The 17,067-nt window shown below is 37.3% G+C and overlaps 1 protein-coding gene and 1 pseudogene across 8 annotated transcripts in view; one reads left to right on the top strand and one right to left on the bottom strand.

Annotated features, from left to right (window-relative positions):
- The window catches only part of LMNTD1 (lamin tail domain containing 1), a 419,515-nt gene that overhangs the window by 318,440 nt on the left and 84,008 nt on the right, over window positions 1-17,067 (bottom strand). The gene's annotated exons all lie outside the window — the stretch shown is intronic.
- Window positions 9,420-13,954, top strand: LOC309609633 (protein FAM32A pseudogene; annotated as a pseudogene). The gene is made up of 2 exons: window positions 9,420-9,449; window positions 10,728-13,954. The product of its transcript is annotated as a protein FAM32A pseudogene (transcript).

Consider the following 17,067-nt stretch of genomic DNA (forward strand, 5'->3'; position numbering starts at 1 on the left):
TTGAGTCTGAACTAGCAGAAACTACACATGAAGATTGAGTTGTTACATTATAGATCTGTAGACAAGGGAGATAAGATAGAATAAAAGAATGATTTTGAAGTTCCCTTTTAACTAAAGTTAATGCATCACTGGAACTTTAAAAGCAAAAATAAATCTAAGCAATTTATTGTCTTTTTAAAGTAAGATTTTCAGGGACTTCCCTGGTGGTCCAGTGGTTAAGAATATGCCTTCCAATGTAGGGGATGCAGATTCGATCCCTGGTTGGGGAACTAAGATCCCACACGCCACGGGGCAACTAAGCCCGCATACCTTAACTACTGAGTCCCTGCGCTCAGGAGTCCGCGCGCCACGACGAAGAGCCCGCCTGCTGCAACTGAGACCCAACGTGGCCAAATAAAGAAATAAATTTTAAAAATAAATAAAGTAAGATTTTCATTCTTTCACGAGTAAAAAAAATTGCAGTTGTAAAAGACTATGATGCACAATTTGTACTGGGGATAAAGAACCATGGTCCTAAACGTTAAGAAATTATCTCTTGCTCTTTCTTTGCCAAAGCAACTCTCTCAATAAATGTCTTTCAAATCAAGTGGTAGCAACCACAGAAGCTATGCCCGTCTGCATTTGCTTGTGAACTTGATGATCTGAAGAATGATGAAAGTATGATAACTCCATTAAGCTATCAGTCCAACCTGCTTTGCATGCAGCCCTGTGAATTATTCATTTCTTCACTGATCTCCTCTCATTTTCAAATATTGGTGGGATCTGGTTAGGTGAGAAGGGTCCCAGAGGCATCACCCCTGCCCCTGCCTGCCCTGCCTCTCTTCATCCTGTAGTCTCACGACTACATGACACTCCAAACCTCATCTTGCTGGAGTCACAAGGTCATACTGACTGGTTTCTATGCAGTTCCAAACAATAGGTGTCTTTTAAAATACAGTTTTTTCCAGATTTATAGTAATTTTAATATTATCACCCATATGCACTAACATTATTTATCTTTCTAAACTAAACTAGCACACCAGGTAAATACCCCATCATGCCCGGAATTAAGTTAACATTTGATTAGGCAGAACGAGCTTTCCCATCAGTACAATACTCAGTCATTAAGCAAAGCAACTGGTAGATAAAGACTGAGTTGATGGCTAAATGATGGTTCATATTAAAGAACCAATATCAGCTACTGAACATTCACTATGTTCCATTCACTATGCTTATTTCACATCTCACAACCTCCGAGTTAGGTGCAATTGTTTTCCAAATTTTACATATAAGGAAACAGAAGCTTACAGAACCAAAATGTACACTGCTAGAATCTGGATTTGAACTCATGCCCTCTTGTACTCAGAGTTAATTTTAGATTTCCTCACACAGGAAGCTATGCATGACAATGGTCCAAACACACTGAGAAGCCCAAGCTTCGCCCACCATGAAGCGATGACATAAAGAAGAAAGTATTGTTTTTTCCCAAAATTTGATGTGTCTAGGAGGGTATTACACAGGCAATTTTACCCAAATGCCATTATGAAACAAAAGAAAAACTAAAGAACATGGAAAGCTGGTACTCTTCAGGAATAATAATAACGAGGTAACACCCTTAAAGCCCCCAACTAAAGACCTTGCCTTTTTTTTCTTATTAGGTTCCCATCTATGTTCCTGCAGGCATGAAACTGGAAGAAGAGATATGCATTTGCAAATACCCTCACACCCAACAAACTCAAATTCCTTACCTGAATTCCCTAGAATGTCTCCTTTTTCAACCAACTTATTTTTATTTTGTTCTTTACTTGGTTCCATTGTATTCTGTAACAAAGCAATGTTTCCCAGCCTCCCTTGCAAGTCTCTAAATCTTGTTGCCTTTCAGTTTCTCTCACTGTATTGTACTGTTTTCATTGTTGTGGTCCATCTTACTCTTTCTAATTTCTTCTGTGGCTGTGAACATTATTAACACCCCTGCCCCAGCCCCGTGAATGTTATAAATCCTTCTGCCTACAGCATCTTTATTTTTCTGACTTTGTCTGGCATAGCTAAAGTAAACCCTATATTTACATAATAGATAACAGGTATATAATCTCTTGTGTGTATATTTGCCAAAGACATACAAAGACATATGATAATTCATGGATTTATTTCAGATTGAGATTGTAGTGTTTATCCAGAATGTGGATTAATTGTATAGATTCATAGACTTTTTTTTCTTCCATTTTTGTTGAGATGTAATTGACATACAGCACTGTATAAGTTTAAGGTGTAGGGCATAATGATTTGAATTACGTGGACCATGAAATTATTACCACAATATATTTAATGAACATCCATTATCTCATGTAGATAAAAAATTAAAGAAATAGGAAAAAAATTTTTCCTTGCCATGAGAACACTTGGGATTTACTCTCTTAACAACTTTCATGTATTAACACACAGAAGTGTTAATTATATTTATCATGTTGTACATTACATCCCTAGTGCTTACTTATCTTACAACTGGAAGTTTGTGCATTTTGACTGCCTTCATCCCAATCCACCCCCCAACCAACCCCCGCCTCTGGTAACCACAAATCTGATCTCTTTTTCTATGAGTTTGTTTATTTGTTTTTGAAGTATAACAATATTATGTTCCTGGTTCACAAAGCAGTGATTCAATATTTCTATACATTTCAAAATTATCATCACAATTAAGTCTAGTTACCTACCATTTGTCAACTTACCAAGATATTACATAATTATTGATATATTCCCTATACTATACATTTCATACCTGTGACTCATTTATTTTGTAACTGGAAGTTTGTACCTCTTAATTTCCCTCACCTATTTCTCTTCTACCCCACCTCTGGCAACCATCAGTTTGTTCTCTGTATATATGAATCTTTCTGTTTTGTTACATTTCTTCATTTGTTTTGTTTTTTTAGATTCCACGTGTAAGTGAAATTACACCATATTTGTCTTTCTCTGACTTATTTCACTTAGCATAATATCTTCTAGGGTCCATCCATGTTGTTGCAAATGGCAATATTTCATTCTCTTTCATGGCTGAGTAATATTCCATTTTATATAGATAACTTATTCTTTATCCATTCATCTACTACTGGAGCTTAGGTTGCTTCCATATCTTGACTATTATGAACATAGGGGAGCATATATCTTTACAAATTAATGTTTTCCTTTTCTTTGGATAAGTACGTAGGAGTGGAATTGTTGGGTCATAAGATAATTCTATTTTTAATTTTTTGAGGAACCTCACATTGTTTTCCATAGGGGCTGCACCAATTTACATTCCCACCAATAGTATTGGGTTGTCCAAAAAGTTAGTTTGGTTAGTGAATACGTTGTTCAATAAAGTTCTTTGTGAAAATGAAAAATGTGTCTTTTTGTTTTACTTAGAACCAAATGAACTTTTTGGCCAACTCAATACATAAGGGTTCCTTTTTCTCCATATCCTCATCGACACTTGTTATTTGTTGTCTTTTTGATAATATCTATTCTGATAGGTGTGAGGTCATATCTCATTGTGGTTTAGATTTGCATTTCCTTGATGATTAGTAATGTTGAGCATTTTTTTTTTCATGTGCCTGTTGGCCACCTGTATGTCTTCTTTTGAAAATGTTCATATACTCTGCCAATTTTTTAATTAGATTCTTTGGGGTTTTTTGATGTCAAGTTGTATGAGTTCTCTGTATAGTTGGGAGATTAACCCCATGTCAGATATATCATTTACAAATATCTTTGACCATTCAGTAGGTGGCCTTTTTGTTTTCTTGATAGTTTCCTTCATTGTGCAAAAGTTTTTTAGTTTGATGTAGTCTCATTTCCATTTGTTTAATTTTGCTTTTGTTTCTTGCCTGAAGAGACATATCCAAAAAAATATTGCTAACTCCAGTGTCAAAGAGATTATTGCCTATGTTTTCTTCTAGAAGTTTTATGGTTTCAGGTCTTATATTTAAGTCTTTCATCCATTTTGAATTTATTTATTTATTTTTTTTAATTTTTTTTTTAAATGATGGAGCTAGGTATTTTTTTAAATTAATTTATTTTATTTTATTTATTTTTGGCTGTGTTGGGTCTTCGTTTCTGTGCGAGGGCTTTCTCCAGTTGCAGCGAGCGGGGACCACTCTTCATCGCGGTGCACGGGCCTCTCACTATCACGGCCTCTCTAGTTGCGGAGCACAGGCTCCAGACGTGCAGGCTCAGTAATTGTGGCTCACGGGCCTTGTTGCTCCGCAGCATGTGGGATCTTCCCAGACCAGGGCTCGAACCCGTGTCCCCTGCATTGGCAGGCAGATTCTCAACCACTGCGCCACCAGGGAAGCCCTTGAATTTATTTTTATATGTAGTATAAGAAAGTAGTCCAGTTTGATTCTTTTCATGTAGTTGTCAAGTTTTCCCAGCACCATTTATTGAAGAGGCTGTCCTTCCCCACTGTATATTCTTGTCTCCTTTGTCATAGATTAATTAACCATATAAGAGTGGGTTCATTTATGGGCTCTCTATTTTGTTCCACTGATCTATGTGTCTGTTTTTGTGCCAGTACCATACTGTTTTGATGACTGTACCTCATTTGTATAGTTTGAAATCAGGGAGTGTGATATCTCCAGTTATGCTCTTTCTCAAGATTGAGAAAATTATGGCTAATTGGGGTCTTTTGTGTTTCCATACAAATTTTAGAATTATTTGTTCTAGTTCTGTGAAAAATGCCATTGGTATTTTGATAGGGATTGCACTGAATCTGTAAATTACCTTGGGTAGTGTGGTCATTTTAACAATATTAATTATTCCAATCCATGAACATGGTATATCTTTCCATCTGGTTGTGTTGTCTTTAATTTCTTTCATCAGTGCCTTACAGTTTTCCGAGTACAGGTCTTTTACTTCCTTAGTTAGATTTATTCCTAGGTACTGTATTCTTTTTGATGCATTTACAAATGGGATTATTTCTTTAATTTCTCTTTCTGATAGTTCATTGTTAGTGTATAGAAATGCAGCAGATTTCTGTACATTAATTTTGTATCCTGCGAATTGACCAAATTCACTGATGAGTTCTAGTAGATTTTTGGTGGTGTATTAAGAATTTTTTATGTATAGTATCATGTCATCTGCAAACAGTAACAGTTTTACTTCTTCCTTTCCAATTTGGATGCCTTTTGTTTCTTTTTCTTGTCTAATTGGTGTGGCTAGGGCTTCCTATACTATGTTGAATAAAAGTGGTGAGAATGGGCATTCTTGTCTTATTCCTGATCTCAGAGGAAATGCTTTCAGCTTTTCACCATTGAGTATGATGTTAGCTGTGGGCTTCTCGTATATGGCTTGTATTATGTTGAGGTGTGGTCCTTCTATACTCACTTTCTTGAGAGTTTTTTATCATAAATAGATGTTGAAGTTTTTGAAAAGCTTTTTCTGCATCTATTGAGATGATCATATAATTTTTTATTCTTCAATTTGTTAGTGTGGTGTGTCACACTGATTAATTTGTGGATATTGTACATCCTTACATCCCTAGGATAAATCCCACTTGATTATTCTGTATGATCCTTGTAATGTGCTGTTGAATTCACTTTGCTAGTATTTTGTTGAGGATTTTTGCATCTATATTCATCAGTGATATTGGCCTGTAATTTTCTTTTTTGTGTGTGATACCTTTGTCTGGTTTTGTTATCTGGGTGATGTTGGTCTTGAAGAATGAGTACGGAAGCATTCTTTCCCTTGCAATGTTTTAGAATAGTTTGAGAAGGATAGGTGTTAACTCTTCTTTATGTGTTTGGTAGAATTCACCTGTGATGCTGTCTGAGCCTGGACTTTGTTGGGAGATTTTAATTACCAATTCAATTTCTTTACTGGTAATTGGTCAGTTCATATTTTTTATTTCTTCCTGATTCAGTCTTGGGAGATTGTACAATGTGTACAATTGAAGAATGTGTCCATTTCTTCTAGGTTGTCCATTTTATTGTGTATAATTGTTCATAGTAATCTCTTATTATCCTTTGTATTTCTGTGGTGTTGATTGTAACTTCTCCTTTTTCATTTCTGATTTTATTGATTTGGGCCCTCTCTCTTTTTTTCTTGATGAGTCTGGCTAAAGGTTTGCCCATTTTTTAATTTTTTCAAAGAACCAGCTCTTAGTTTCATTGATCTTTTCTATTTTTTTAAGTCACTATTTCATTTTATTTCTGCTCTGATCTTTATGATTTCTTTCCTTATACTAACTTTGACTTCTGTTTGTTCTTTGGTTTTTTTTTAGAAATTTAGTTGTTAGGTTAGGTTGTTTATTTGAGATTTTTCTTGTTTCCTGACGTAGGCTTATACTGCTATATACATACCTCTTAGAGTTGCTTTTGCTGCATCCTATAGATTTTGAATCATTGTGTTTTTGTTTTCATTTGTCTCCAGGTGTTTCTCTTTTTTTAAATGTCTTCCTTGACTTCTTCAGCAACACATTGGTTCTTTAGTAGCATATTATTTAGCCTCCATATGTTTGTGTTTTTTGCAGTTTTCTTCCTTGCAGTTGATTTCTAGTCTCATAGTTCTGTGATTGGAAAAGATGTTAGATATGATTGCAATCTTCTTAAATTTACTGAGACTTGTTTTCTGGCCTAGGATGTGATTTATCCTGGAGAATGTTCCATGTATTGTACACTTGAAAAGAATGTGCATTCTGCTGCTTTTGGATGTAATGTTCTATATACATCTATTAAGCCCATCTGGTTTAATGTGTCACTTAAGACCAATGTTTCTCTATTGATTTTCTGTCTGGATGATCTGTCCATTGATATAAGTGTGGTGTTAAAGTCCCCTAATATTATCGTGTTACTGTAAATTTCTCCCTTTTTGTCTATTAATATTTGCTTTATGTGTTTAGGTGCTCCTATATGGGGTGCATGTATATTTACAATTGTTATATCTTCTTCTTGGATTGATCCCTTGATCATTATGTAATGTCCTTATCTCTTGTTACAGTCTTTGTTTCAAAATCTATTTTGGCTGATATAAGTATTACTGCCTCGGCTTTCTTCTCATTTTCATTTGCATGGAATAACTTTTACATCCTCTCACTTTCAGTCTGTGCATGTCTTTAGATCTGAAGTGAGTTTTTGTAGGCATCATATATATGGGTCTTGTTTTTGTATCCATTCAGCCACTCCATATCTTTTGATTGGAGCATTTAGTCCATTTACATTTAAAGTACTTATTGATAGGTATGCATGTATTGCCATTTTGTTAACTGTTTTCTGCTTGTTTTTATAGTTCGTTTTTGTTCTTTTCTTCTTCTTTTGCTCTTTTTCCTTGTGATTTGATGACTAGTGTTATTTTTGAATTCCTTTTTCTTTGATGTGTATGTATCTATTTTTGATTCTGGTTTGTGGTTACCATGAAGTTTATATATATATCATGAAGTTTATATATATATATAATTTATATGTGTTTATATATTTCAAGTTCCTGATCTCTTAAGTTTGAATGCATTTTAACAATCCTGCATTTGTATTCCCCCACCACCATGTTTACTGTTTTCGATGTCATATTTTACTTCTTTTTGTTTTGTGTATCCCTTAGCTAGTTATTGTGGATATAGCTGATTTTATTACCTTTGTCTTTTAACATTCCTACTCACTTTATATGTGGTTGATCTACTACCTTTACTGAATATTTGCCTTTACCAAAGAGATTTTTCCTTATATAATTTTCATATTTCTACTTATAGTCTTTTCCACTTAGAGAAGTCCCTTTAACATTTCTTGTGAAGCTGGTTTCATAATGATGAACTCTTTTGGCTCTTGTGTCTCTGTAACCTCTTGATCTCTCCTTCAAATATGAATGATAGCCTTGCTGGTAGAGTATTCTTGGTTGTAGGTTTTTCCCTTTCAACATTTTAAATATATTGTGCCACTCCCTTCTGGCCTGCAGGGTTTCTGCTACAAAGTCAGCTGATAGCCTTATGGGAGTCCACTGTACGTAACAAGTTGCTTTTCTCTTGCTGCTTTTAATATTTTCCCTTTATCTTAAATTTTTGCCATTTTAATTACAGTGTGTCTTGGTGTCATCCTCTTTGGGTTGATCTTGTTTGGGACTCCCTGTGCTTCCTGTGCTTGGATGTCTGTTTCTTTTCCCAGGTTAAGGAAGTTTTCAGCTGTTATATCTTCAAATATGTTCTCTGCCATCTTCTTTCTTCTCTTTCTGGGACCCCTAATGTTAGTGCTAATATTAGTACACTTGATGTTGTTCCAGAGGTCTCTTAAAGTGCCCTCATTGAAAAATTTTTTTCTTTTTTCTGTTCAGCTTGGGTGATTTCCACTACTCTGCCTTCCAGCTTGCTGATCTGTTCCTCTGTATTATTAATCTACTGTTGATTACTTCTAGTGTAATTTTTATTTCAGTTATTGTATTCTTCATCTCTGTTTGGTTCTTTTTCATATTTTCTAACTTGTTGTTAGAAACTTCTGACTTCTCATCTGTTCTTCTCCCAAATTCTTTGAGCATCTCTATGATCATTACCTTGAATTCTTTATCAGGCAGATTGCTTATCTCCACTTCACTTAATTCTTCTTCCATAGCTTTATCTTGTTCTTCTGTCACTTCATTTTGCTTAATTCTCCATTTTTATTTCTATGTATTTGGTAGTCTGGCTACCTGATCTTGGAGAAGTGGCCTTATATGGGAGATGTCCTATGGGGCTTAGCAGCACACTCCACTCTGGTCACCAGCATTATATGCTCTAGAGGCATCATCTATGTGGGCTGTGTGAGCCTTTTGTTGTGGTGGGCTGACTACTCTGGGCATGCTGGTAGGCATGACTGACCCTCAGTCCAGTTAGTCAGCAGGCCTTGCTGAGTACAGAGGCTGCTGGCCACTGGTAAGCAGGGCCAGTTCCTGCCACAAGTGGCTGTTCATGGCCTACAAAGTCCCAGTCCAGGCCCACTAGTGTGTGAGGTCAGGTCATGAGGCGGCTGGCTGCAGAGCCCTTGGGGGTGTCCCAGGGCACCCTAGTAAGTGAAGCCAGGTCCTGGGGTGGCTGGCTGCGGCCCAGGGGTGTGAAGCTGCTGTGGGCTTGCTGGTGGGCTGGTGCCCACAGGTCCTGGATCTGGTGTTGGCCCGGTGGTGGGTAGGGTCATGTCCTGGCAACTAATTGTGGGGCCCTGGGAGTCCAGGCTAGTGACTGCCCACTGGTGGGTGGAACCAGGTCCTGGGCCCTCTGGTGGATGGATCCAGGTCCCAGGGAGGCTGGGGGTTCAGGCGGTCCTAAAGCAACTGCCCTGTTGGTGGTTGGGGCTGTGTCCTTGTCTGGCTAGCTATTTGGCATGGGCTGTCCCAGGACTGGTGCCAACTGGCTGGTTGGTGGAACCGGGTCCCAGCACGAATAAGATAGTGGGAGGATTCCAAAATGTCATTTGCCAGTACTAGTGTCCTTGTGGTAGAATAAACTCCCAAAAATGGCTGCTGCCAGTGTTTATGTCCCCAGGGTAAGTCCTAGTTGCCTCCTGCCTCTGCAAGAAGCTCTCCAAGATCAGCAAGTGCATTTGACCCAAGCTCTTTTCAAGTGCTTGCTCCTGCCCTTGATCTCAGAGCATGTGAAATTTTGTGTGCACCATTTAAGAGTGGAGTTTCTGTTTCCTACAGTCCCCTGGCTCTCCCAAAAGTAAACCCTGCTGGTTGTCAAAGCCAAACACTCTGAGGGCTCATCTTCCCAGTGCAGGACCCCTCAAGTGGGGAGCCAAGTGTGGGGTTCAGACCCCTAGCTCCTTGGGGAGAACCTCTACAATTGTAATTATCCTCCCACTTGTGGGTTGCCTACCTGGTGGTATGGGTCTGACTAATACCACATTTCTGCCCCTCCTACCCATCTCATTGTGGTTCCTTCTTTATATCTATAGTTGTAGAAGATCTTTTCTGCTAGTCTTCAGGTCCTTCTCATCAATAGTTTCTCTGTAAATAGTTGTAATTTTGGTGTGCCTGTGGGAGGAGGTGAGCTCAGGGTCTCCCTACTCCACCATCTTGGCCACTCTTGATTCACTGACATTTAATTATACATCTAGCAATAATTTTTTTTAAAGAATCACTAGAAAAAGAATTATATTAAATGATAAATATACAAAATCTCACATAATGGTGATAATTATGATTATGATAATTTATAATATTATCATTATCATATTGAAATGATAATAAAGATGATGATGACAAATCTATGAACTAAATGTCACTATACTTATATACACACAAAAAAACCCTTATCTTCTTTAGGTGATGGTAAAAGAATAAGCCTATGATGATGGTTAGACTGGAGTCATCTTACTAATATTATCTTTTTCACAACTCATACTTAGTTAATTTGAATTCATTATACTTCCAATGGATACATAAAGAATAGGAAATAGGAAAAATACAACAAATGCCTTTAAAGATTATCAAGTATCAATATAATTCTCTATTGTCAACTTATACAAAGCTGAAAAGTAATTCCCATTGTGCCCTGCATCATAGATAATCTTGGTTTACATTTACTTATATAACTACTGCTGTCAGGAGGCTCTGTTATTTTAATTTATGGAGTGCCAACAGGATTTTAAGATATTGTCCACATATGCTGAGTCATGCACAGTAAAGATAGAACAAAAGAGATGAGACACAAAAACCCAGGAGTAGGTGGGAGTATTAAGTCCTTGTTCCCTTTTTTTGTTTGTCTATGCAACTTTTTCTTGGATGACAGAGGAAAAAAGCATGACTGTCCTTGATCAAAGAAGGAGGGGGAGAAAAAGGAAGAAATTGTGGAGAAGGGGCCTCTGAAGCTGAAAGGCATCGCAGAGCTCAGAGTGACTAAGCAGAAGAAGAAAAAGAAGGACAAAGACTAGGTGAAACTCCTGGATGCGATGGGAACAAGCAAAAAGAACGAGGAGGAGAAGCGGTGCAGCCTGCACAAGTAGGCACCGGCCCAGGCATCAAGAAGATGCAGGAGAAGCGGCAAATGGAAGATGCAGGAGAAGCGGCAAATCCTGAAGAAAGCATTTAATACTCACAAGCAGAGAGAAGAGGACTTCAACAGACACCTGGACACACTCACAGAGCACTATGACATTCCCAAAGTCAGCTGGACAAAGTAGCCTCCCCACCTGGGGTATGGAGTGGCATCAAGGAGAAGCAGAAGGCAAAGTTGGGGTTATATTTGGTGCCTTTGGTATTTTCTAGAAACATTCTTTTACACACATCCTTGCATCTTCTGCTGAGACAGTGCTTTTCTAAGCTGTATGTCCTCATTCTGGAACTTGATTAAAGTAAGACTGTCCTTTTACTCTAGTTTGATTTCTCAGTAGCACATAGAAGAGAAACCTTTTTAGTTTGGAAAGTGTATCCAGAGATTAAGTGCCATGGAAAACTGTTTTTACCCCCAAGTTGTATCTGACTCTTTGACAGCCAGTACACTTCTATGTAAGTGCCATGGAAAAGTGTTTTTACCCCCAAGTTGTATCTGACTCTTTGACAGCCAGCCAGCTGGCTTTGCCTGGATGAAACTGACTCCAGAGGACAAGGAGCTAATGCCAGCATGGCCTGCAGCATGTAGACCCCTGTAGGGCCCTGCACAGGCTGCCCTTCCAAGCTCCCTGTAGCTTGGGGCTCATGCTCTCCGATCCAGGGCCTGGGGAAGCCACTTGCAGCTTCATGGTCTTTAGACTGCCCCCTCAGCCTCCTGGCCAGTGAGACAACACAGCCTGGGAAACAGAACAACCACCTAAGGCAGGGATAGAACGTACACCTTGTCCCTTTCTAAACCTGTGGCCAGCATGTAGCCTCTTCTCCCAATATCCTCATTCCAGACATGTCTAGTTGGTGTTGCCATGGCAGACACTGCCAGTCAAGCACAGCATTCTTTGTAATGGAACCCAGACACAGCCTGCCACCTTACCCTCAACCCTGGGCTCCAAGCAGCCCCCTGTATTTATTCAGAGTTGGCATATAACGTGTTTGGTGCTCCTGGCCTAAGGACACCTCAAAGGTGATGGGACCAAGGCAGAGCCCCAAGCACAGACATACATGGGTGTAGTCGAAAGGAAGGACTCAGGTTCCCATGCTAGAGAGCCAGGATCTTTGAGGGCCTATGTGTACCCACCAGATGAGGATCAGATTGCATATGCTATTGGGAAAAAGTGTGCTGACATAGATGCTGACAGAATAAGAAAGGCAGAAAACAAAAACAAGTGTTGGGTTTGGGACTGTCATATGAGAAATGCAGAATAAAACAAACAAAAAAAGTTATTAAAAAAAAAAAAAGAAAGAAATTCTGGCCAAAGTAAGAACATGTTAAAGAAATGGGAAAAATTGCCTTAATTCATCTATTATAACTCCAACTTTAGGAAGAATAAGAAAAGGATATTATTCATGCGAGTCCCAGAAAAAAAAAAAAGTCTAAGAAATGAATTTGTGAATCAAACTCTTTAAGAAAATAAATTGAGTATGAAAAACTAAGATTTCCTTTGAAGCTTGATCGATTGAATTTTACTGGTGCTCTCTTTTTATAGCAAATTATGTAACTGACATTAAAATACTGAATTACTATCCACCAAAAAAAACTATTAGAACTAATAAATGAATTCAGTAAAGTTGCAGGATACAAAAATAATATACGGATGCAATTGTAAATGGGATTGTTTTCTTCATTTCTCTTTGTGATGGTTCATTATTAGTATATAGAAATGCAACAGTATTGCATTTGTAAGAAACAATATCGTTAAAGTGTCCATACTCCTCAGAGCAATCTACAGATTCAATGCAATCCCTATCAAAACACCAATGGCATTTTTCGCAGAACTAAAACAAATAACCCTAAAATTTGTATGGGTCCACAAAGGACCCCAAATAGCCAAAACAATCTTAAGAAAAAAGAATAAGTCTGGAGATACCACATTCCCTGATTTTGAACTATAATACAACGGTACAATAATCAAAACATTATGATACTGGCACAAAAACAGACACATGGATCAATGAAACAGAATAGAGAGCTCAGAAATGAATCCACACTTACATGGTCAATTAATTTATGACAATGGAGGTAAGAATATCCAATGGGAAAAAGACAGTCTCTTCAATAAGTGATGTGGGGAAAACTGGACAGCTACATTCAAAGAAATGAAACTGGACTTCTTTCTTACACCATATACAAAAATAAACTCAAAATGGATTAAAGACTGAAATGTTAGACCTGAAACCATAAAACTTCTAGAAGAAAATATAGGCAGTAATCTCTTTGACACTGGTCTTAGCAACATATTTTTGGATATGCCTCTTCAGGCAAGGGAAACAAAAGCAAAATTAAGCACATGGGACTACACCAAACTAAAAAGCTTTCACACAGGGAAGGAAACCAGCAACCAAAATGAAAGGCAATCTACTGAACCAGAGAATATCTGCAAATGATGTATCCAGTAAGGGGTTGATATCCAAAATATATAAAGGATTCATACAACTCAATATCAAAAAAAACCAAACAACCTGATTTTAAAATGGGCACAGGACCTGAATAGACATTTTTCCAAGGGAAATATATAGATGGCCAACAGACACATGAAAATGTGCTCAGTGTCACTAATCATCAGGGAAATGCAAATCAAAATCACAATGAGATACCACCTCACACCTATCAGGATGGCTATTATCAAAAAGACAAGAAACGACAAGTGTTAGTGAGGATGTGGAGAAAAGGGACGTCTCATGCACTGTTTGTAGGAATATAAATTGGTGCGGTCACTATGGAAAAGGGTATAAAGTTTCCTAAAAAAAAAATTAAAAATAGAACTACCATATGGTCCAGCAATTCCACTACTGGGTTTTCATCTGAAGAAATGAAAACACAATTTGAAAAGATATAGGTACCCCTATGTTCATTGCAAAACTATTTACAATAGCCAAGATATGGAAGCAACGTAAGTGTCCATTGATAGATGAATGGATAAAAATGTGGTATATATATATATATATACACAATGGACTATTACTCGGTCATTAAAATGATAAAATCTTGCCATTTGCAGCAATATGGATGGACCTAGAGAGTATTATGTGAAGTGAAATAAGTTAGACAGAGAAAGGCAAACACTGTATAATTTCACTTATACGTGGAATCTAAAAAGCAAAACAAATGAACAATCAAAACAAAACTGAAACAGACTCACATATATAGAGAACAAACAGTTGGTTACCAGAGGGGAGGGGGGTTCAGGGACAGATGAAATAGGTGAAGGAGATTAAGAGGTACAAACTTCCAGCTATAAAATAAATAAGTCACAGGGATGTGATGCATAGTATAGGGAATATAGTCAATAATATTGTAACAACTTTGGTGACAGGTGGGAACTAGATTTATTATTATCATTTCATAATATTTAAAAATATTGAATCACTATGTAATATACCTGAAACTAATGTAATATGTATATTAATTATAATTCAATTAAAAGTAATAAAATAATTCATATTCACTTGACATTAGTTCAGTCAAATAGCTCTGTTGGTAACTCTTATGATAAAGACAACTAATAATAAAATAATGATAGAATTGAGAAATACATACTGTGGTCCATGTATCATTTTTTCAATACTATAATAAGTGCTAGAGGTAGACTAAGATCCAGGATCCTGGAGCCAAACTGTATAGGTTCAAATACTGACTCTGTCACTTACTAGCTATGTGACCTTAGGCAATTTACCTAACCTCTCTGTGTCTCAATTTCCTCATTTTTAAATATGAATAATAATAGTATCTACCCCATAGGGTTTTTATAAAGATTACATTAGTTAATAAATGTAAAAACTTAGAACAATGCCTTCCACATATTTGGCATTATTTAAGTATTTGTTGTTGTTCTTTGAAATTTACATTAGAAAAGATATGTGATTGATCATGACATTCATTTCTGGTTTTAATAATACTTATAAAACTAGGAATAGAAAAAAAGTGTTCTTAACTTGAAGTACTGGTTAAGAATGCTCTGGTGGAAAGTAACAGAAAACTCTGTGAATGGTGGTTTAAGCTATAATAACGTTTTTGTATTTATTTTACAGGAATTTCAGAAGCAGACAGTCTCAGAACTGGGTCAGTGAGCTAAAAATATAACTCGGCACTCAGGTTCATTCCAGCCTTGTGTTTTGACCATGCTTAGCTGTCAGCTCTTCATTCTCATGCTGGTTGCTTATTATCAGGAGGGCTGCCACAGCTCTAGGCTTCAAGACTGGATGTAGGAAAAGGAGAACTGCCAACAAGCTCTGCACTCACACACGCACTGATGCCTAACCCTTAAGAGGATTCAAATGATCTCTCTCTTAAGATGCCAGCAGACTTCCCCTTAACAGAGGAAGTAAGTAACTGGCTCTCCAGCATCCATAGTTAGAGGTTACAGAATGGCTTCGAGGGTAGCCCACCAGCACTTTCTGTTACTTTGATGAAGACAACCTATCAGAAACCAACAACAAATGTCACACATAAGATGTGACTCTTGAAGAATTCTGATTAAAGCTCAGAACAAGAAAAGTCTGCTTATACACAGCTATTATTCAATGTTTTTATGGATGCCCTAGCCAGTGGTCATAAACCAAGAAAATCAAAGACAATCAATTGAAAATTTTATATTTAAAATGAAATAAAGGGACTTCCTTGGAAGTCCAGTGGTTAAGAATCCACCTTCCAATGCAGGGGACGCCGGTTCGCTCCCTGGTCAGGGAACTAAGATCCCACATGCCGTGGGACAACTAAGCCCACGCACCACAACTACTGAGCTGGCGTGCTCTAGAGCCCGCATGCCACAACTAGAGAGAAGCCTGCGTGCCACAATGAAGAGCCGGTGTGCTGCAACTAAGACCAGATGCAGCCAAATAAATAAAATAAATTAATTAAATAAATAAATACTTTAAAAAAATGAAATAAAATTAAAATTCAGTTCCTCAGTTTCACTAACAACATTTCAAGCGACCAATGGCCTCATGTCACTAGCGGCTACCATACTGGACAACACAGAGAACATTTCCATCATCTCCGAAAGTTTGATTTGACATTGCTGCAGTTTAGAGGGAAAGTTGTCAGTACCCACAAACCTTTAAAATGTGAACGTTAGTTGAATGCACAATTGCACTACTGACAATAATCTGTCCTGCCGAAATACACAATTGCACAAAACTGTGTGTATAAAATTGTAATATTATTAGCAGTACTCCCACACTGGAAGTGATATGTGTCCATCAGCAGAGGGGGGATTTAATAAATTATACTACATTCAGATTATAGCATATTATGCAGATATTTGAAAAAATGATACAGATCTATATATACTCACAAGGAAGGATGCTTGCCATATATTGCTGAGTGAATCAAGCAAGTTACACCCATACACTACGATCCCATTTTGATTTCAAATATATTGTACATAAATTTGTATAAAATTGTATACATATAATTGCACATGTTTCTGGACCAGGACTATGGGGAAGTGAGTGAGATGCCTAGGGCATAAAATTCTCAGTATCTCTGTAAATTTTAGACCCTAGATGCCTCACTCACCATAACCTAGTCCTGGCCCTGATATGTTTGCATGTATATAGAAAACTCTTGGAGAATAATCACACATGAATAAAGGAGTATTTTCATTTTAACAGTTTTCACTTCTATATTATTTGATTTTTTAAGGAAGGGTGTGACCTGAAGCAAGTTGTTTATTAAAGCCTATACCTAAGGGAACATTAGAGACCAAAACAGCAGTGAAAGACCTGCTCTAGTCCGGGGCCCGTTACAGACTAGCAACATGTTAATATTTGAGCTGGTTTTCATGTTGAGTTCCACATAATTTCTGAAGATTTTCATTTGACCCTTTGAACAGAGGAAATACTACCAGCATTTTTATTATATAAATAATCGTTTGCTTCTATTTGTATTTTTTCATGTTATATTCTCAATGCTTATTAGTAATAGCTCTTCCATACCACAGTTTCTGTATAATTACCATGTAATCAGCCAAGCAAAATTTTAATGACTTTTTAACAACACAGAATGTGGTCAATCATTTGCCGAATTATTACAGTAGCTCAAGTCGCTGGTCT

Source organism: Balaenoptera borealis (genome assembly GCF_965194805.1).
Source record: "Balaenoptera borealis genome assembly, chromosome: 13".
NCBI classification, from domain to species: Eukaryota; Metazoa; Chordata; class Mammalia; order Artiodactyla; family Balaenopteridae; genus Balaenoptera; species Balaenoptera borealis.